Raw genomic sequence first — 20273 nt, 5'->3', positions numbered from 1 at the left:
TTCTTGGTAGACCATGGCAATTTGACCATGGCGTCATCCACAATGGGCATACCAATCACTATAGCTTCAAGATGAAAGGTAAGGAATGTGTGCTACGACCTATGTCTCCTAGTCAAGTGATAGCCGATAAGCAAGCCACCCATCGTGGAGAGAAGAGTGAGAAACTGATCCACCCAAAAGAGAGTGAGAGCCACAAGCCAAAACCGAGTGCCTCCATGATGAGCGACAAGAAAAACTTTGTCCTATTTGCCTCCAAAAGTGAGATGAGAGAAGTGTGTGAGAACCCATCGAGTGTTATGGACTTTGTCCTTGTGTAAGGATGGGGAGCCAAAAACTAACACCTCTCACGATCTACCTTTAGTGTTTTCTTCTCTTTTGCAGGAATTCCAAGATGTTTTCCCCAATGAGCTACCACTACACCATGCACCAAAGTTCCCTACCAGCGTGTGTTGGGAAAAAGTCACCATTGCCGACCGACAATATGTCAGCAAAATTTCTAACGGACTGTGGGTCGGGAAACATCTGTCCAGTTACACACTATCGGTCGGGGATGGTATAACATATATCATCAAATAGTCGGTCAGGAAATCCTTTATGGCCCACGGACCATCGGTCGGTAAATAACGCCGACCGACATTCTGAAGCTAACTGGGCCTCGCGCGCGAACGACCAAATTTTAGCGCCAATAAACGGCCCAACCCGCGAACATTTCCCCCCAAAACCCAATCTCCTTTGTTCCCCTCGCACATGCACGTACAGGACAGCCAAATCCCTAGCTCGATCTATTCGTTCCCCACGCACGCCGCCAGTGCTCCCGCCGGTCGATCCCACGCCATCCCACTGCCGCCCCACGACGTCCCACCACCGCCCCACGCCGCCCTCCCTCTGCAGCGCCTGTAGCGACCCGACCCGAATGGGTCAAGTCTCTGTGCTTATGTGGTATCCCTGGATCGGTATGCTGACACACACAGTACTCGAGGATTTATAACAGAGGTAAATCACATGTATAAAGTAACATAAATACTATTACCTCAATCCAAAATAGCGGAAGTAACAAGGTTGTGTATTCCCATCAACACCAACGGCAAAGTTGAGTGTAGAAATCGTAACCCTAACGTATCACTTACTCGTCGTAAGATCCTGCAACATGAGACGTTGCAGCCACAGAGGGTCAGTACATTGAATGTACTGGCAAATTCACACCATAGAGCGATGATGAAAAAGGCTATCTATACATGCATATTTGGCTGGTGGAAAAGCTCTATGGTTATAATGTTTTTGCGAAAAGCCAATTTTTCCCTACTGCAAAAGGAATAAATTTATTTAACTATCATGGTGGTTGTTAAACATTGAGAATGGTTGACAGCATTCTCAATCCCAATTAAATGTACTCATTAAAACCCAACAATATTGATTATAGTAACATGATGAGATTCACGGGAAAATCAAGTACTAGATACTCAAGATGTCCATAACCGGGGACACGGCTAATCATGATTAGTTTATACACTCTGCAGAGGTTTGCGCACTTTTCCCACAAGACTCGATCGCCTCCGTTTGATACCTCGCACTACATGATGTTTGAGAAACGGATGACCGAGACATAGTCTTTCGGAAGCACTAGCACCTTACATGTGGGTTGACCGGTACACTTACTTTCCCCTACATCTGCTAGTCTACCCGTAAGAGTTCGCACAACTTAGTCAACTATGCCAGAGCCCATAATGGCTTGGGGCTGCACACGTAACTTTCTAGTTTGAATAATCTCATGATCCCTTTGAGCCTGGGTGGCGGTTCGAAGAAATACAGGCAAGTCCTGCTAGAAAACAGGTGCCTCAATCCACCCAGATGTGTGTTTAAGTTGCCACCTTAAATAAACCATTAATTAACAAACTCACATCTGTCATGGAAATTCACTCACCTAATCCACGTCTACTAGCGTAGCATGGCATAATAAGCAAACGTAGAAGTAACTCCCAAGGGTTTGAAAACAAAATAGGTAATAGGTGCTACCTCAATCTACTTCCCAAAACCCACAATTTAATTAGATCCTAATCATGCAATGTTTGAGGATTGATCTAATGCATAAAAACTGGGTATGAAAAAAGTATGATCAAAGTGTGAACTTGCCTGCAATGTTGATGAAGATGATTCACACTCAACTCCTGATAGTTCTATTCGTCACACTCCGGTCAATCTATGGTGAGCAAGCAATAGTAACCACACATAAGCAATCACTCAAAAGCATCTAAAGAACGAAGAAATCAATTCGAAAAACATCAAACCAAACAAATAACTCTTGCAACAATAAACAATTCCTAACAGTACCAAAATTATGTGAATTTTGCCTTATCAGAAAGTTTGGTTCAAGAGCTTCGATTTGCAAAAAGAATCAACTCAAACAGAGTTATAAAACTCAAGTTATGGTCAAAGGAAGTTCAAATTCAAATCTGATCTAATTTAAATTTTAAACTTTCAAAAACATGTTTAAGTTGATTATCTGGATAGAGGAGATCATAGCGAAGAAGTGGGCGTTGGTTTCGTTGAATTTGGATAAACGAGTAAAAAGATGCGGTCGTTTGAAAACCAGGGGCTAAACGGTAAATAAAACAACTACAACTAGGTCCCTGGCAGAAAATTTAAAATAAAAGAAAAGACTAAGTAGCGAACGTTCGCTAAACGAATCTAACCTAATGAATGCGTTCGCAACAAAACCCTAAATAGCGAACGTCCACTGGATAACTAACTGATCGGGTTTTTAGAAAAAAAAACGAAATTAAATCGTAACCTAAAATAAAAACCGGGCCATGGCGGTTTTTCTTTACCGGTTCGGGGCGGATCGGGTCCGGCGGCTTCCCGTGGTGGCGAGCGGCGGCGACGGCACAGGGCGTGGTCGCCGCAGGTGCTCCGGTGGCCGAGGGCAGCGGCGGATGCGACGGCCGGACGCGACGGCGCGAGACAGTGCAGCAGCGCGAGTGCGGGGAGGCGAGCGGCGGTTGGTGAGATCCGGCGGCGGGGAGAGGCGGAGGCGAGATGCGGCGGCGGCGCGCTGGGGCGAGCGGGGCGAGAGGAGGAAAAGAGGGGCGGCGGCGTCGGGGCTGGCCTTATAAGGGCACGGGGCCGAGGCCTTCCTTGGGCGAGGGGACATCCGGCGGCGGGGAGATGCCGGACTCCGGCGAGTCCCTGTTGGGCACGGTGGGAGCTAGGCGGTGGCGGCGCGGGCTGGGCTGGCTCAGCTGGGCCGGCCCAATTCGGGAGGAAGATTTTTTTTAAACATTTTTCCAGCAAAACAAAAAGAAACGCAAAATAAATAAAAATTTTACATAGGCATATAATATATCAAAATTTTCAGAAAAAGATTTCCTACAAGCTGAACATTTTTGTAAGATCAAATAAAATACACACAAATTTAATAAAGCATAGAGTGCTTTTGCCCTAGTAAAATCCAATAAAAATCATTTTAAAAATACCAAAATTAATTCAAATTTATTTCTCTCCAATTTTCTGATGTAGGGAATCATGTTACCCTATTTTACATATAATTTATTATTGGAGAAAAATAATTTGAATAAAACTCAAATAACTCCAAATTGAAAAATAAATTTAAAAGAACTTTGAATTTAATTCTTTGAAACTCCCAACTCATATTTCATATGTTTTGAAGAAGTCATTTTATCTTCGCTCGTGAAAATCATTGAGTTGCATAAAGTTCCTGGATTTGAAATATTTCCAAATAAGATTCAAATCTTTTCAAATCCCTTTTCATTTATTTAAAAATGGAAGAAGTCATGTTATCTTATCTCCAGGGTTTTGTGATGAAAAGAATTTGAATTCATGAAGATCATAAAAGCAAAAATGAAAGTTTGGGAAAGTCCTTTTATTCCCTCTCATTTAACTTTCAAAAAGTGTCAAATTCACTCACTTTCAGTCAATCAATCAAACAATCATTCAAAACTATCTATTTAATATAACATTCCAAAATTTAGAATTTTGGGATGTTACAAACCTACTACCCTTAAAATGAATCTCGTCCTCGAGATTCGGAGAGGATAGCAAGAAATAGGTTAGGGTAGGGGGTCTTCAAAATCCAACGTTCGTCTCAGGGTGGTCTGAGGTGCTACCACCCTTAGAAGCATGGTTATGGTTCCACCAAAACTCATATACTCCATCCTTATTCTTGACAATGTCGGTCTTCTTAGATATTGGGAAATTCCATCTCTGGGCTCTTCCGGTAGTGGCATAACCTTTTCCTCAATTCTTTTGTCCTTTTTCCTCTTGGTAAGGTTATTCCGAGACTGGGTCTTCTTAGCTGACGGGTCTGGCGCCAATACTAAACAACTATCGATATCTCATGGTGGTCAACAATTTATGGTTTCTCCTGCAAGAAATGGGTCTGGGCTGAACTTCATCGTATAACCTACGGTTGGCAACAACTGCCGTGTACAAGGGAAAAATACCTATACCATTCTAAGGTTCAAACAAGGTTTTGATCGTCGTCTCTCTAGTATAGGTAAGTCACTTAGATTTACCATCCTGTATAGCAAGGCGAATAATAAGAGTAAGTCGGTATGGTGATCAATCCATCCCGCACCCAAATCATTACCTTGTACATGGTTTAGCGAATCTCGCATTCTAACACTCTGTCATCCTCACAAGCATTGCAGAATTTCTCTTGTCGACGAACCAAGTTCGGATAAATCCATTGATTCTGCAAGCCAAACAAACATCTATCGTTTCTTCACAACTCTCAGGTTTTGCGTTGCTCCTATAAAATCGTCGGTGGGTAAAGGCATATCCTCTTCCAAGGGTTTTCCTCCAGCAAGAGCGTGCTTGCTTCTTGGCAGGTCATGGGGCCTGTGGGTTATGGCCCATCTCACCACTTGTAAACCTTGATCTCATCATCGCGCAACTGATCATTATTCCAACATTCAACTTCCTAGCATTCTTAAATCCATCCAATGGTACTGTCTCCAGCTTCCTTCTGTTGGCACCAAACTAGGACATGATTACTCAGACTCATCATAGAATTTCCATTGATCCATATCTCCAACATCATGGCTTCTTTATACCCAATAGTAATTCATCTCTTCTTCCTCGTGGGATGTCCCACATACCGAGATAAAAACTTATACTTATGAAGTCCATACTCCACTTCGTGGAACATCTTTATTCATTCTAGGGCCAGGCGTCCTTACAGGGGAATATTGGCCATCTCTGCATGGCACTTCTTCAACTGGGAAACATGAAACACATCATGAACTCCTGACAGTCCTTTGGGTGACTCCAACTTGTTGGGCACGTCTCCCATACGCTCCAAACTCGGTATGGTCCTACAAATCTCGAGGCTAACTTTCCCTTAACTCCAAATAGTTTAACTCCTTGCAGAGGGGACACACGAAGGCATGCTCTGTCTCCAATTTCATAGACTACCTCCTTGCATTTTTGAGTCTGCATAACTCTTCTGCTTGGACTGAGCTACCTTCAGTCTATCTCGAATCAATTTAACATTCTCTTCTGAATCCTTGATCACATTTGATCCAAACAACTGATGGTCTCCAACTTCATCCCACATCAACAGTGTCTGGCTCCTTCTCCCATACAAAGCTTTAAACAGGGCCATCTTCAAACTGGCTTGGTAATTGTTGTTGTATGAGAACTCCGTGTAAGGTGGATTATCATCCCTACTAGATCCATAATCTAGCGTACACACTGTCAGCATGTCCTCCAGAATCTAATTGACTCTCTCGGTCTATCAATCTGTCTGCGGATGAAAGGTTGTACTGAACTCTAGCCTAGTACCCAAAGTCTGGTGCAGCTGATTCCAAAACTTTGAGGTAAACTGTGCTCCTCAATCTGATGCGATGGTCCTCGGAACTCCATGCAGACATATGATCCTGGTCAAATATATCTTGGCCAACTTCTCACTTGTATAGGTGGTTTTCACTGGGATAAAGTGAGCCACTTTGGTCAAGCGAATCAACTACTACCCAGATAGAGTCATATCTCGTTCGGGTTCTGGGAAATCTGGTAATGAAATCCATGCTAAGCTATCCCACTTCCATTCGGGTATTGGCATAGGCTGTATTAATCCTGCTGGCTTCTGATGCTCTGCTTTTACTCTCTCTCTAGCATACATCACCTACGACTACATACTCCGCAATATCCTTCTTCATACCAGTCCACCAGAAACACTCCTTCAAATCCAAATACATCTTGGTGTTTCCAGGGCGAATCGAGTATGGTGAGTCATGAGCCTCTTGAAGTATTTACTTCCTGATCCTTGCATTATTGGGAACATATACACGGTCCTCGAACCATAAGGTGTCGTGCTCATCCTTACGAAAACATTTGGCCTTTCCTTTGCTCATCCTCTCTTTTATCTCGGCAATCTCTCTTTGTCATACTTCTGAGCTTCACGAATCTTTCCCAACAATGTAGACTGAACTTCCATTGCTGCAACAAAACCTTTGGGAACAATCTCCAACCAAAGTTCCCTGAGATCCTCGGCTAACTCCTTTGGTAATCCTCCGCTTATGAGGGTATTCATCCTTGTTTTCTTTATGGTTGTGTCCTATTTCTCCACAAAGCATGTATGCACAAGGTTTCTTCATATCTTTTCCATAAGGCTTCAATTTCTGGGACACAAACTAAGACTGTAGCAAAGTCAACTTAAATTCCTTCAAAGTGGTTACTCTTTGCCATCCATTGATGTTTTGGTACATCCTCCACCAAGTAGCATCACCTCTTTTCAAAGCACTATAGAGTATGCTGGGTCATATCCTTTCCGGCTATAGTGTCACTCTCCATATGATCCTCCATGTTCTGAATCCATTGGTCCATCTCCAATTGACTCATCGGTCCAGAAAATATAATCTCATCTCCATTCATCCTCTATTGAGTCCATGGGTTTTGGGGTGGGATAGGAGAGATCGAGAGGGAATACACACAATACAAACAATAGTTTTGAAAAGACAGGTTTTATTGAGGCTGTCGGAAAAACAACAAACAAATGACAGCTCACAATCGTCGCATCTAACGTAAATACATAACAGGGGTTGGGTCTTCTAATGGTCTATAGATCTCAACGTCATCAAACTCTTCAAGTCTTGTTCATGTCTCCGATGGCTCCTTCCGATCATGTTGGACCTTCTCAAGTTCTTTTGCAATATCATCTATGTTAACGCAGAATCTCTCGTGAAATATTCTGGAGTTGCATTCCAAACTTCCGATTTCAACATCCTTGACATGATCCATGGTCCTACTGTCCTCCAATTCCTGACAAATCTCCTGTATCTCGAGGTTTTGCTCCTCCAGCTTAGCTACTCTCATCTTCAGGGTCCTGAGTTCTTCACGAATTGCCTCCTTGTCAAATATGACTTCCTAAAGTCCATCTTAAAATCCTTGATGTAATACTCCAGATCCTGGTGATGCACCAACTAAGGTTAAAACTTCACCTTTTGCTGACAGACGCTCCATCATCCTTCTACCATCCAATCCTTCCATGCATGTGCATGCTTAACTCAGCTCAGTGACAATAGCATAAGCAAACAATAACATCATTAATATCCATGCTTCTGCTCTTATTATTTTCATGAACTATCATTCCATAGTTGATATCTCCTGCCTTGGGGCTTTCTTGACAAAACATTTGAGTTCTAATGCTCCATGTTCAGGTCTTTCTCCGATACACCTTGATCTCGGGTATTGACAGCTTCCATAGTCTGCCAAGTTCCGTAAGTGTAGCTTTCCTTGGTCATACCAAATCTGGAAATTCTTCATATTCTCCTAGTCTTCGAAGTCTTTATCCATCGTAGTTTCCATCATTATCATGCACGGTACAATCCTCTTCATTCCAAAGTGGTCTTAGTTGTCCGATATCTGGTACTCCTTAGTGTGGTCTCATCAGTCGAATCTTCGAGGGGTCAAAAGGGATAAAGGGGTATGGTCTCACTAAAAGGGAATATTTGAATAAGCTTAGAAGAGAAGAGAGGTAAAAGATTCTTTTGAAAAGAAAGTTGTAGATAAAAATCTTTCCTATGGGCTTGCCAGTTTCTAGGGTCACGTCCTACAGTCAACATGTGCTCTGATACCATCTTGTAGCGACCCGACCCGAATGGGTCAAGTCTCTGTGCTTACGTGTCATCCCTGGATCGGTATGCTGACACACACAGTACTCGAGGATTTATAACAGAGGTAAGTCACATGTATAAAGTAACGTAAATACTATTACCTCAATCCAAAATAGCGGAAGTAACAAGGTTGTGGATTCCCATCAACACCAATGGCAAAGTTGAGTGTAGAAATCGTAACCCTAACATATCACTTACTCGTCGTAATATCCTGCAACATGAGACGTTGCAGCCACAGAGGGTCAGTACATTGAATGTACTGGCAAATTCACACCATAGAGCGATGATGAAAAAGGCTATCTCTACATGCATATTTGGCTGGTGGAAAAGCTCTATGGTTATAATGTTTTTGTGAAAAGCCAATTTTTCCCAACTGCAAAAGGAATAAATTTATTTAACTATCATGGTGGTTGTTAAACATTGAGAATGGTTGACAGCATTCTCAATCCCAATTAAAAGTACTCATTAAAACCCAACAATATTGATTATTGTAACATGATGAGATTCACAGGAAAATCAAGTACTAGATACTCAAGATGTCCATATCCGGGGACACGGCTAATCATGATTAGTTTATACACTCTGCAGAGGTTTGCGCACTTTTCCGACAAGACTCGATCGCCTCTGTTTGATTCCTCGCACAACATGATGTTTGAGAAACGGATGACCGAGACATAGTCTTTCGGAAGCACTAGCACCTTACATGTGGGTAGACCGGTACACCTACTTTCCCCTACATCTGCTAGTCTACCCGTAAGAGTTCGCACAACTTAGTCAACTATGCCAGAGCCCATAATGGCTTGGGGCTGCACATGTAAGTTTCTAGTTTGAATAATCTCATGATCCCTTTGAGCCTGGGTGGCGGTCCGAAGAAATACAGGCAAGTCCTGCTAGAAAACAGGTGCCTCAATCCACCAGATGTGTGTTTAAGTTGCCACCTTAAATAAACCATTAATTAACAAATTCACATCTGTCATGGAAATTCACTCACCCAATCCACGTCTACTAGCATAGCATGGCATAATAAGCAAACGTAGAAGTAACTCCCAAGGGTTTGAAAACAAAACAGGTAATAGGTGCTACCTCAATCTACTTCCCAAAACCCACAATTTAATTAGATCCTAATCATGCAATGTTTGAGGATAGATCTAATGCATAAAAACTAGGTATGAAAAAAGTATGGTCAAAGTGTGAACTTGCCTGCAATGTCGATGAAGATGATTCGCACTCAACTCCTGATAGTTCTATTCGTCACACTCAGGTCAATCTATCGTGAGCAAGCAATAGTAACCACACATAAGCAATCACTCAAAAGCATCTAAAGAACGAAGAAATCAATTCGGGAAACATCAAAACTAAACAAATAACTCTTGCAACAATAAACAATTCCTAACAGTACCAAAATTATGTGAATTTGGCCTTATCAGAAAGTTTGGTTCAAGAGCTTCGATTTGCAAAAAGAATCAACTCAAACGGAGTTATAAAACTCAAGTTATGGTCAAACGAAGTTCAAATTCAAATCTGATCTAATTTAAATTTTAAACTTTCAAAATCATGTTTAAGTTGATTATCTGGATAGAGGAGATCATAACGAAGAAGTGGGCATTGGTTTCGTTGAATTTGGATAAACGAGTAAAAAGATGTGGTCGTTTGAAAACCAGGGGCTGAACGGTAAATAAAACAACTACAACTAGGTCCCTGGCAGAAACTTAAAATAAAAGAAAAGACTAAATAGCGAACGTTCGCTAAACGAATCTAACCTAATGTATGGGTTCGCTACAAAACCCTAAATAGCGAACGTCCACTGGATAACTAACTGATCGGGTTTTTAGAAAAAAAAACGAAATTAAATCGTAACCTAAAATAAAAACCGGGCCATGGCGGTTTTTCTTTACCGGTTCGGGGCGGATCGGGTCCGGCGGCTTCCCGTGGTGGTGAGCAGCGGCGAGGGCACCAGGCGTGGTCGCCGGAGGTGCTCCGGTGGCCGAGGGCAGCGGCAGAGGCGACGGCCGGACGCGGCGGGGCGAGACGGTGCAGCAGCGCGAGTGCGGGGAGGTGAGATCCGGCGGCGGCGGGGAGAGGCGGAGGCGAGATGCGGCGGCGGCGCGCTGGGGCGAGCGGGGCGAGAGGAGGAAAAGAGGGGCGGCGGCGTCGGGGCTAGCCTTATAAGGGCACGGGGCCGAGGCCTTCCTTGGGCGAGGGGACATCCGGCGGCGGGGAGATGCCAGACTCCGGCGAGTCCCTGTCGGGCACGGCGGGAGCTAGGCGGTGGCGGCGCGGGGTGGGTTGGCTCAGCTGGGCCGGCCCAGTTCGGGAGGAAGTTTTTTTTTAAAACATTTTTCCAGTAAAACAAAAAGAAATGCAAAATAAATAAAAATTTTACATAGGCATATAATATATCAAAATTTTCAGAAAAAGATTTCCTACAAGCTGAACATTTTTGTAAGATCAAATAAAATACACACAAATTTAAATAAAGCATAGAGTGCTTCTGCCCTAGTAAAATCCAATAAAAATGATTTTAAAAATACCAAAATTAATTCAAATTTATTTCTCTCCAATTTTCTGATGTAGGGAATCATGTTACCCTATTTTCCATATATTTTATTTTTGGAGAAAAATAATTTGAATAAACCTCAAATAACTCCAAATTGAAAAATAAATTCAAAAGAGCTTTCAATTTAATTCTTTGAAACTCCCAACTCATATTTCATATGTTTTGAAGAAGTCATTTTATCTTCGCTCGTGAAAATCATTGAGTTGCCTAAAGTTCCTGGATTTGAAATATTTCCAAATAAGATTCAAATCTTTTCAAATCCCTTTTCATTTATTTAAAAATGGAAGAAGTCATGTTATCTTCTCTCTAGGGTTTTGTGATGAATAGAATTTGAATTCACGAAGATCATAAAAGCAAAAATGAAAGTTTGGGAAAGTCCTTTTATTCCCTCTCATTTAACTTTCAAAAAGTGTCAAATTCACTCACTTTCAGTCAATCAATCAAAAAATCAATCAAAACTATCTATTTAATATAACATTCAAAATTTTAGAATTTTGGGATGTTACAGTGCCGCTCCACCGTCGCCCCACACCGCCCTCCCTCTGCGGCGCCGCTCCACCGCCGCCCTCCCTCTGCAGCACCGCCCCACGCCGTCCTACCCCGTCAACATCGCCCAATGCCATCCTGTCTCTCCACCGCGGGCCCCATTCCCAAGTGCTCTCTCTCTCCGGGCGCCTCTCTCCAACCAGCAGTAGGCGTGTGAGCATCTTGGGAAGCGGCAAGCCACCCTTCCTGGACAGACCTCCCCCATCTCCATCGTCTAGCTGTCGAAGACAAGCAGCGGCAGCGGCAATGGTCGATGCGGCTGAGGTACAACTCTTCCCTTTCTGTCTTTACCTCCCTCCCCCCTCCCCCCTCTAGGCTTTGTTGTGAGAGTGGGCTGGTGGCGAACGGGGAGCTCCGACAGTAGTTAACGGCTACACCTCTTGCTTTTCTTCTCCAATTTGATGTGTACTGCAGCTAGTCTGATTGTGAGATACTATGTAGGCAGAAAATGTGCTAATCAATGTATAGAGTAGAAGCTTCGTGGTAGCAATATGAACTAATTCTAGAAGTTGAGCTGTTGTGTGCAAATTTTGTTTTTTCCCATTGCAGTTCTGTCCTTTAATTCCACCATCCCGATAGAAAGGAATTTGTAGTCATCGGTATCGAGTTTTCTTGTCTGGATGATCTGAAGACAAATGAAGAAGAGTTTAACTATAAAGTTAATACACAAAAGAGCGCTGAGGAGCTAAATATTGTCATGCATATGGATTGACCTTGCCAATAGTATGTATTACTTCATTAAAAAGCATCATCTTGACTTTTAGAATCATGTTTCCTTTAAAAACATGCAACTCGGACATACATCCAAAAAACTGGAGTCTCTGAAAACATACAACTTAACTGACCTGATATTATACCTAAATTTCAGTAACAAAAATTTTAAACTTGAGTTTCTCTTTTGGTTACTGAAGTAGATTTTGAAGTGAAAGAAAACATGGCAGAGAGCTGTAAACATATAAAGCACAACATCTCAAAAGTTGTAGTCTACTGGTTCATCTGTCTTGTTTTTTCTGCAAGAGAGCACTGCTGGTAACATTGAGCCGACAAAGAGAAGTTGTAGAATATTTGCTGCAACCACTAGGTGAGTTTCTCTTCCCCACTCAAGTCCAGAGGCCCTCCATATGTGTGGATGTCATGAATATGTAGAGATGCCTCCTCATGTTTGACACTGACTTTTATATTGTCTAATTATTTTGGTTATTAGGATTCTTGTTGCCAACAACTCAGCTTCCAGCAGCAGTGCAGCGATCCCCCTCCCGTGCTTGTCGCTGCATCCTCCACCATTTGGTGAGTCAACCACAGCTTTGATCCATTTTATTTATGGTGGTATCTGCCTTTACTGTGTGTACTACCGTTGAATTGGTTCTATGATTCTTCATTTATTTTCCGCGCCAATTTATTTACAGTACTTAAATTGATTCCTTGCATTCTCTAGTTTTTATATTATTCGTCCATGATTTAGTGTTGACTTGGTAGTAACCAGTTGTGAAGCTAAGATACCATGGATAAAGGTTGGATGGATGCACCTAGGTATAATGCCGCATATATATTTTGTTTTGCTTATATGCTGAAACTATTGTAACACACTACACATGTACACTTGCATGTAGGCATACAAAGAAGTACTTACAAGGGCTCGCCAAATTCTTAGGCTATGCATTTAATAAATCATCGGTTGAGAATAAAATCTTATGTACTTGCAAAAACTGTGTGAACTTGTACTGGAGAGAAGAGTCTGAAGTCTGCGAGCACCTGGTATGTGAGGGATTTGTAGATGGCTACAAACAGTGGATGTTTTCATGGAGAACGTGTCTCTTCTTCTTCCATTCCTCCAAATCTAGATGAGGGTGACGATAGGGATGAGGGCGATGATATATCTGATTTGCTAAGAGATCTTGCTGCTGGTTTGGATAAAGGGGGAGATCTTGAAGATGATTGTGGTTTAGATCAGGATGATTCTTTTCTAGAATCTCTCCACAAACTTGAAGCTGATTCTAGACAAGAGCTATATCCAGGCTGTAAGAATTTCTCAAAGCTTCATTTCCTAGTGAGACTTCTTCACACCAAACTGCATGGAGGGTGGTCTGATAGAAGTTTTGATCTGCTATTAGATCTACTAAAAGATGCTTACCCTCAGTCCGCGATACCCAAAAACTCCAATGAAGCTAAAAAACTAGTCAAATGCCTAGGACTTGGGTATGTTAATATCCATGCATGTGAAAATGATTGCATTCTATTTTGGAAGAACAATGCCAATGCCAATTCATGCCCAGAATGTAAGGCTTCAAGATGGAAATCTGATAGGAAGAGTGCAGATGGAAAATGTGTCCACAAGGTTCCTAAGAAGGTTCTTCGTTACTTCCCAATAAAGAAGAGGCTTCAAAGGTTATTTGTGTGTTCCAGAACTGTGGCTCTCACAAGATGGCATGCAGAAGAGCGCACCCAAGATGGCTTGATTAGGCATCCTAAAGATTCCCTCCTTTGGAAAGATTTTGATGAAAAAAATAAAGATTTTGCAAAAGACAGCAGAAATCTTAAGCTTGTAGTATGTGCCGATGGTTTTAATCCGTTTATATCCATGAATCTCAGCTATAGCATTTGGCCAGTATTATTGATTCCTTATAACTTTCCACCCTGGATGATTATGAAGCAATCAAATTTCATCCTATCACTGTTGATTCCTGGCAGAAATTCTCTTGGTAGTGATATTGATGTCTATCTTGAGCCACTAGTTGATGATATGGTAGATATGTTTCTTGATGGTGTTAGGACCTATCATGCTTCAACCGGAGAGTATTTTCAGTTGCATGCTGCCATAATATGCACAATTACGGATAAACCGGGTCTTGGGTCTTTGGTTGGATGTGCTTCCTCTGGAGAATGAGCTTGCCCTGAATGACACTCCCAATTATGTTCTCTTAGGCTAAAAAATGGTAGCAAGACTTGCTATATGGGGCATCGTAGGTTCTTACGTGCAAATCACCTCTTGAGGTATGATACACACACATTTGGTGACATAGAACGTGGGACAGCACCCGTTCCACTTTCCGGTAGGCAAATCTTAGAGCTGACAGAAAATATGCAAACCAAGTTTGGGAAGGATCCTATAATGAAGAAGCCTAGAACTAAGAAACGCAAGAAAGGGGATCCGCTGATCATTTGGAAAAGAAAGTCTATTTGGTTTAAACTACCATATTGGAAGGATTTGAAGATGCATCATAACTTTGATATCATGCACATAGAAAAAAATGTGTGTGAGAACATAGTTAACACTTTGTTGGCAGTCAATGGAAAAACCAAGGATAATATTAATTCTCAATATGAACTTCAAGCACTCAATAATAGAAAGGATCTTCAACCTATTGATCTTGATGATGATGAAGTTTTTTTTCCTCCGTCACCTTACACAATGGAATCCGATCAGCAGACATTTTGCAAAGTATTTAAAAATGCCATGTTTCCTAATGGTTATGCATCTGACATACGCCGTAATGTGCATGTTAAGGAGAAAAAGATAACTGGGCTAAAGAGCCATGACAACCATGTCCTTTTGCAAGACTTGCTGCCACTTGTAGTGAGAAGAACATTACCAGAAAGAGTGAGTGCGGTACTGATTCGTGTGAGCAGATTTTTCAAGCGAATGTACTCACAGGTTATTCGCATAAGTGGCATGCAAAGGTTGCAGGATGAAATAGCTGAGACCTTGAGCCTTCTTGAGGCCATATTCCTCCCATCATTTTTCGATATTATGGTGCATTTAATGGTTCATCTTCCAGCACAAGCAATGATAGCTGGTCCAGTACATTTTCGCAGCATGTGGGCTGTAGAGAGGTATATAGGAAAGCTCAAGGGACATGTACACACCAGAAGTCATGTGGAAGGATCAATTGCAGAGGGCTATTTGTTTGATGAGAGCTTGACATTTTGCTCACACTATTTGGATGATGAGAGTCGGTTGAATCGAGCTAGGAATGATGGAGGTTTGGATATGGAAGTTGATGATACAACTCCTTTCTTCCACAACATTGGTCAAGGGCTGGCTGGCAAGTGCATGGTGATGTTAGATAACAAAACTTGGCTGCAAGCCCACAGATACGTCTTGTTCAATTATGACAACATAGAACTATACCTAGAGTAAGATATCCCTACTATGTATTGCTATTAGGTTATTTCTCTCCTCCTTGTCAATTGATAAATATAACCTATATGCAGCAAACATATGGATTACCTTTCTTCTGTTGGTGTTCGAAGTCATCGAGAAGTCAAGCGTGTGCATTACGAGACCTTTCATGAGTGGTTTAAATTGCACGTGAGTGGGCATGTGACTGTCAACCTATAAGACATATAATTCCATCCCATTGTAGAGTAACAATATCATTTTGTAATCACAGGTGGCAGAAATGGGCGATGAAGTACCTCAGGAGATAAAAATATTAGCTAAAGAGCCAAACTTGGTTGCTATGAAGTATAGTAGCTACACTATAAATGGGTTAGACTTTCATACACAATCATATGATGAGGGCCGGTCATTTCAGAGTAGTGGAGTAGCTCTTGTTGCACAAACCACATCCTTTGCAAAAGGAAAAGGTGACAATATTAATGTAAGAAACAAGACCTATTATGGCATTATAAAGGACATTCTTGAGTTGAATTATCAACATGAAGGGAAAGTAGTGTTGTTCAAATGTGACTGGGTTGATAATCGTGTAGAAGATGAATGGGTGCAAACTGATCAGTTTGGAATCACTTCTGTGAATTTCAAACATTTGTTCAATACCGGTGAGAAAATATCAGACGAGCCCTTCATATTAGCCACACAAGAAACTCAAGTTTACTATGTTGAAGATCCCATTGATGCTGAGTGGTCTACTGTTGTTGTTCCATCATTATATGACATCGAAGAATCTAAAGATGACAACGGTAATGCTTTATGTGTGACGTTGCCTGATCCATGTACTGCTATACGTGTGAGTGTTGCGGATGGAAGCATTGGTTCTGCTAGGACAGATTAGATGGACTAGTTCTTAAAGCAAGTGATATTGAAAAAAAAGTAAGTGTTGTGTATGATCCTCTAATGTTTTGTATTTTCAGCGATGTACTCACATAGTGTGTCTTTTGCAGGAGGAAAAATGGCAAGCGCAAACATAAGAGCTAAAGATGGTGGGATCATGGAGGAACAACTGAAAGCGGTAGAGTATGAACTACTGAGAAGCAAGACCATTGAACAGAATGATAAACGTCTAGCAGCGGTACGAGCAACAAGAGCTTCTATGCAGGAATATATGGAAGCGAACCAAGCCACCCAAAAGAAAAGAAAGGTATGTAGCTTCCATCACATTCATGTTCTACCTGAAGGAAGCAAATGTAGCTTGCAACACTAACCTATATATCTATGCAGGAACCCTCCAGCGCACCTGTAAGCGCGAATGAAGGACGTGTTTTGAGGTCTAGGGTATCAAAAGATCAAGATCATGTTGATCCTGAGCATCAGCCTTCCAAAGGTAGCCTAATGTCACTTTCTAGAATTGTTCATATTCTAACCTAATGTCACATGCTAGAATTGTTGTATGACTATGTTAATTTTCTTGCATGAAGAGATTACTCATGAGCTTGATGGTGATGGTAGTCAAAAGAAAGGTGGAAGAAAAATTACTCGAAAGGCTAACATATATGCAAGGCTGAATCAACCCAAAATCCATATTCCACTTAATGGGAATGGCCAGCCTGTTGGGCCAGATGCAACCGAATTTGCCAATTTCATTGGTACTTTGGTGAGGAAGCATATACCACCTGCAGAGTTAGATTGGCGAGATGTTGATGTAGAGAAAAAGTTGTTAGTGTGGGAAACCATGAAGGTAGAAATGAGCATAATTTATAACTTACACACTCTTTTTTTAAGCCATCTAACTGAGTGTCATGTTTTCTCTCATTTTAATAGGCATTTTATGAGCTGGACTCAACTGCTTTGAGCTTTGTTATCAACACTTCACACATAAAATGGAAGGATTGGAAGTCAGATTTAAAGAGGTACAAGTTTGATGCTGCACTCACTGATGCACAACTTATGAAAAGACGTGACAACAGAATTAGTGAAGCTGACTGGAAGACCCTTATTACTTATTGGAGATCTTCGGCATTTGAAGTAAGAAATCCTGCTAATCAAAACTGAAGTATATCTTTGCAGAAACACAAACAATATGTGTGATAAATCTCCTTTACTTTTTGTTTGTAGTCTCGTAGTACTATCGCCAAAAAGAATCGTGCCAATGCAGTACCTCATATATCTGGCAGCAAGAGTCATGCCCGTGTTGCCAATGAAATGATAAAAACAATTACCCCAATTATAAATGATATGCCATTGTGATTCAGTGACTAATGCATATTGAAATAAATAAATGATTGTAGGCTGTCAAACTTGGGCATGATCCTCGGAGAGATGAAGTTTATATCGAAACACATACATGCAAGAAAGGGGAAAGGAAAGGGAGTTATGTGCCGCAGGCAGAAACAACAATTGTAAGTCTCTTTTGCCATGCTTTTTCAATATTGGTCAGAAATTGTAGAAGTAGAATTTACAGAGCTCGTAAATATCATTTTGTAGAAAGAACTCATAGAGAATGTTGAAAAGCACCCTGAATGGAAGGAAAAGAGCATTCAAGAAGGTGATCTGTTTGCACGCGTATGTGGAATGAAGGAGCCCAGGGGTCGTGTCCGTGTGTTAGGTCTAGGTCCAACACCTCAAGATTTGGGCACACCGGGTACACGGGGTAAATTGAGCACAAGAGTTCTAGTTGAAATGCAAGGGCGTCGAGAAGCTGAAAATCGCTATAACATGCTCCAGGGGCATGTGCAACAAATGGAAGAAAGAATGAACCGACTGGAATTGATGTTAGCTTCACAAGGAAGGCATAATCTGGAAACTCCTAGCTCGCAGCATGGTTCCAATTCTCGACAAGTAATGAACTATTTCCACATCCTTTCAATGCATCATTAATCCATCTTGCATGCACTAACTCTATTTCCATATTGTTGTCTGGTAGAACTCCGGAGCTGAAGCTGAGGAACATAATGATGCTGAAGAAGATGTTGAACAGGATGATGAAGAGACATTTGTTCAAAGAAGAGTTGTTGCAAAGCCCCCTGCAAGAAGCTCATCAACCTATGAAAATGAAAGCCTTGTAATCATCACATCCTTACCTATATGTTTAAATTTTGTTTTGTTTTTATGTTTCTAAAATAAACATTGATTCAGATTGGTATGGATGTGCTTCTATATGCATGGACTGGTCCTGAAACTCCTATTGCCAAGGCAACAATTATCTCAGTTGACCCAGACACTATTGTGGGCGGAGAGACCCTTGGACCAGGAACTTATGAGGTTCTTGTCAATGTTGCTATTAGAAGAGATGCTACGGTGCCTTATGAATATGACGATTTACAAATTATTGCTGATGCTGTCACAAGGTCCATTGCATGGCCATCTAGCAAGGTAATCACCAACAATATGTGTTTTGTCCACTTATCTCAAATTGTTTGATATGTGATACTGACTCATGATCACTTTGCTAGATGAAACCCTATAAACCAGGGGCATCTTCCCCATCCCGCCGCTAAGGTATTTTTGAATCCAGAGCTAGTATTTATTTTTGAGCTACAAAACCAGGGACCGAAATGAACTTAACCAGAACCTTGTATCTTCTTCTTCTTACATGGTGATGGTATACAATTGTTTTGGTTATTCTCTTCATTTAAAGTTTGGATAAGTTAATGTACAGTTCCTAGCTTACATGGTTTAGCAGAATTACAAGGAAATAATAATGTTATGCAAAAGTTGGCTTTGGTACAGTTCTACTTGCCACATGCCTAGAGGAGCTGGCTGGCACAAATTTCTAGTTGCTCTCCAGCACCAGCCAAACTAGCCTGTAGTGCTCTGCACGATAAAGCATGGCTTTTGAACTAAAACTGGGAGTCTGGACATGCTAAACTGTTGCCTTATGTCTAGATGATGGAAATTTAACTTAACTCTGTTGCCTTGAGTTTCTCCCAGTACACCTCTGTATTGTTCCTATTTCCTGAAACATACTACATGGTCATGTTGCATCGATGCTTTATTATGTCAAATGCAACAAAGATCTAATTAGCACATATTGTGGCATTATTCTTAACTTGACCTATTTTTTGTAACACTAAAATCCCCCAGTTTTTTTATTGCCAATTGCCATAGTGCTTTATAAAATTATCATTATTGCCATTGTCTCTGAATGCATGCTCACCGGGGACATTTTTATTCTTTGTAGGAAAGACATACAAAAGGGTCAGGAAGTAACCAGGAAGATGCCAGTTTGCATCAGCTACAGATTTTCTGTAATGGAGCAAAAACAATGTGTCTTTTAGGTCTCGTTATGTAAACCTATATGGCATCTTGTCATCTGGGTATTTATCTTGTTATCTGGGTATTTTGTGTAATGGAGAAAACAATGAATCTCGGACATGCATCTATCATTTTGTAAACCTATCGGGTGATTCGCTCACAAAACCATAAATGTTTCCTTCACTCTTGAGAAGTAATTATTATGTTATTCTTTTTTGGTCATGATTTACTATTTTCAAAGCACATGCAAGTTACTGTAATTTGACTGATATCATGTTGTAATGAGATATGCGACTTGATTGACATTGTATTGTGTAAGATAGATGGGAAATCAAGGGTTTAAATATTGCTCAGCTAAACAAAATGTTGACAAATTGTTGGTTGGCAAAACAGAACATCGTCTCATTGTTGGTCGGCAAAGGGTCATGCTAGTACCGATGGAAAGTTGGTCGGCAAAAAGGATACCATCGCACAGTTGGTCGGGAAAGTTTTAGGACAAGGACAACAGAAAGTCGGTCAGCAAATATTATACTATCAAACAGTCGGTCGGGAAAACCTAAACATCAGCGCCAACTAAAAATCGGACGGCAAATATGTTACCATTGGGTAGTCGGTCGAGAAAGATTCCGAGTAGGGCCATCAGAAAGTCGGTCGGCAATTCTCTTTATAG

Source organism: Triticum dicoccoides, chromosome 6B (assembly GCF_002162155.2).
Source record: "Triticum dicoccoides isolate Atlit2015 ecotype Zavitan chromosome 6B, WEW_v2.0, whole genome shotgun sequence".
Classification (NCBI taxonomy): domain Eukaryota; kingdom Viridiplantae; phylum Streptophyta; class Magnoliopsida; order Poales; family Poaceae; genus Triticum; species Triticum dicoccoides.
Note: the sequence above shows the minus strand (reverse complement) of the source record.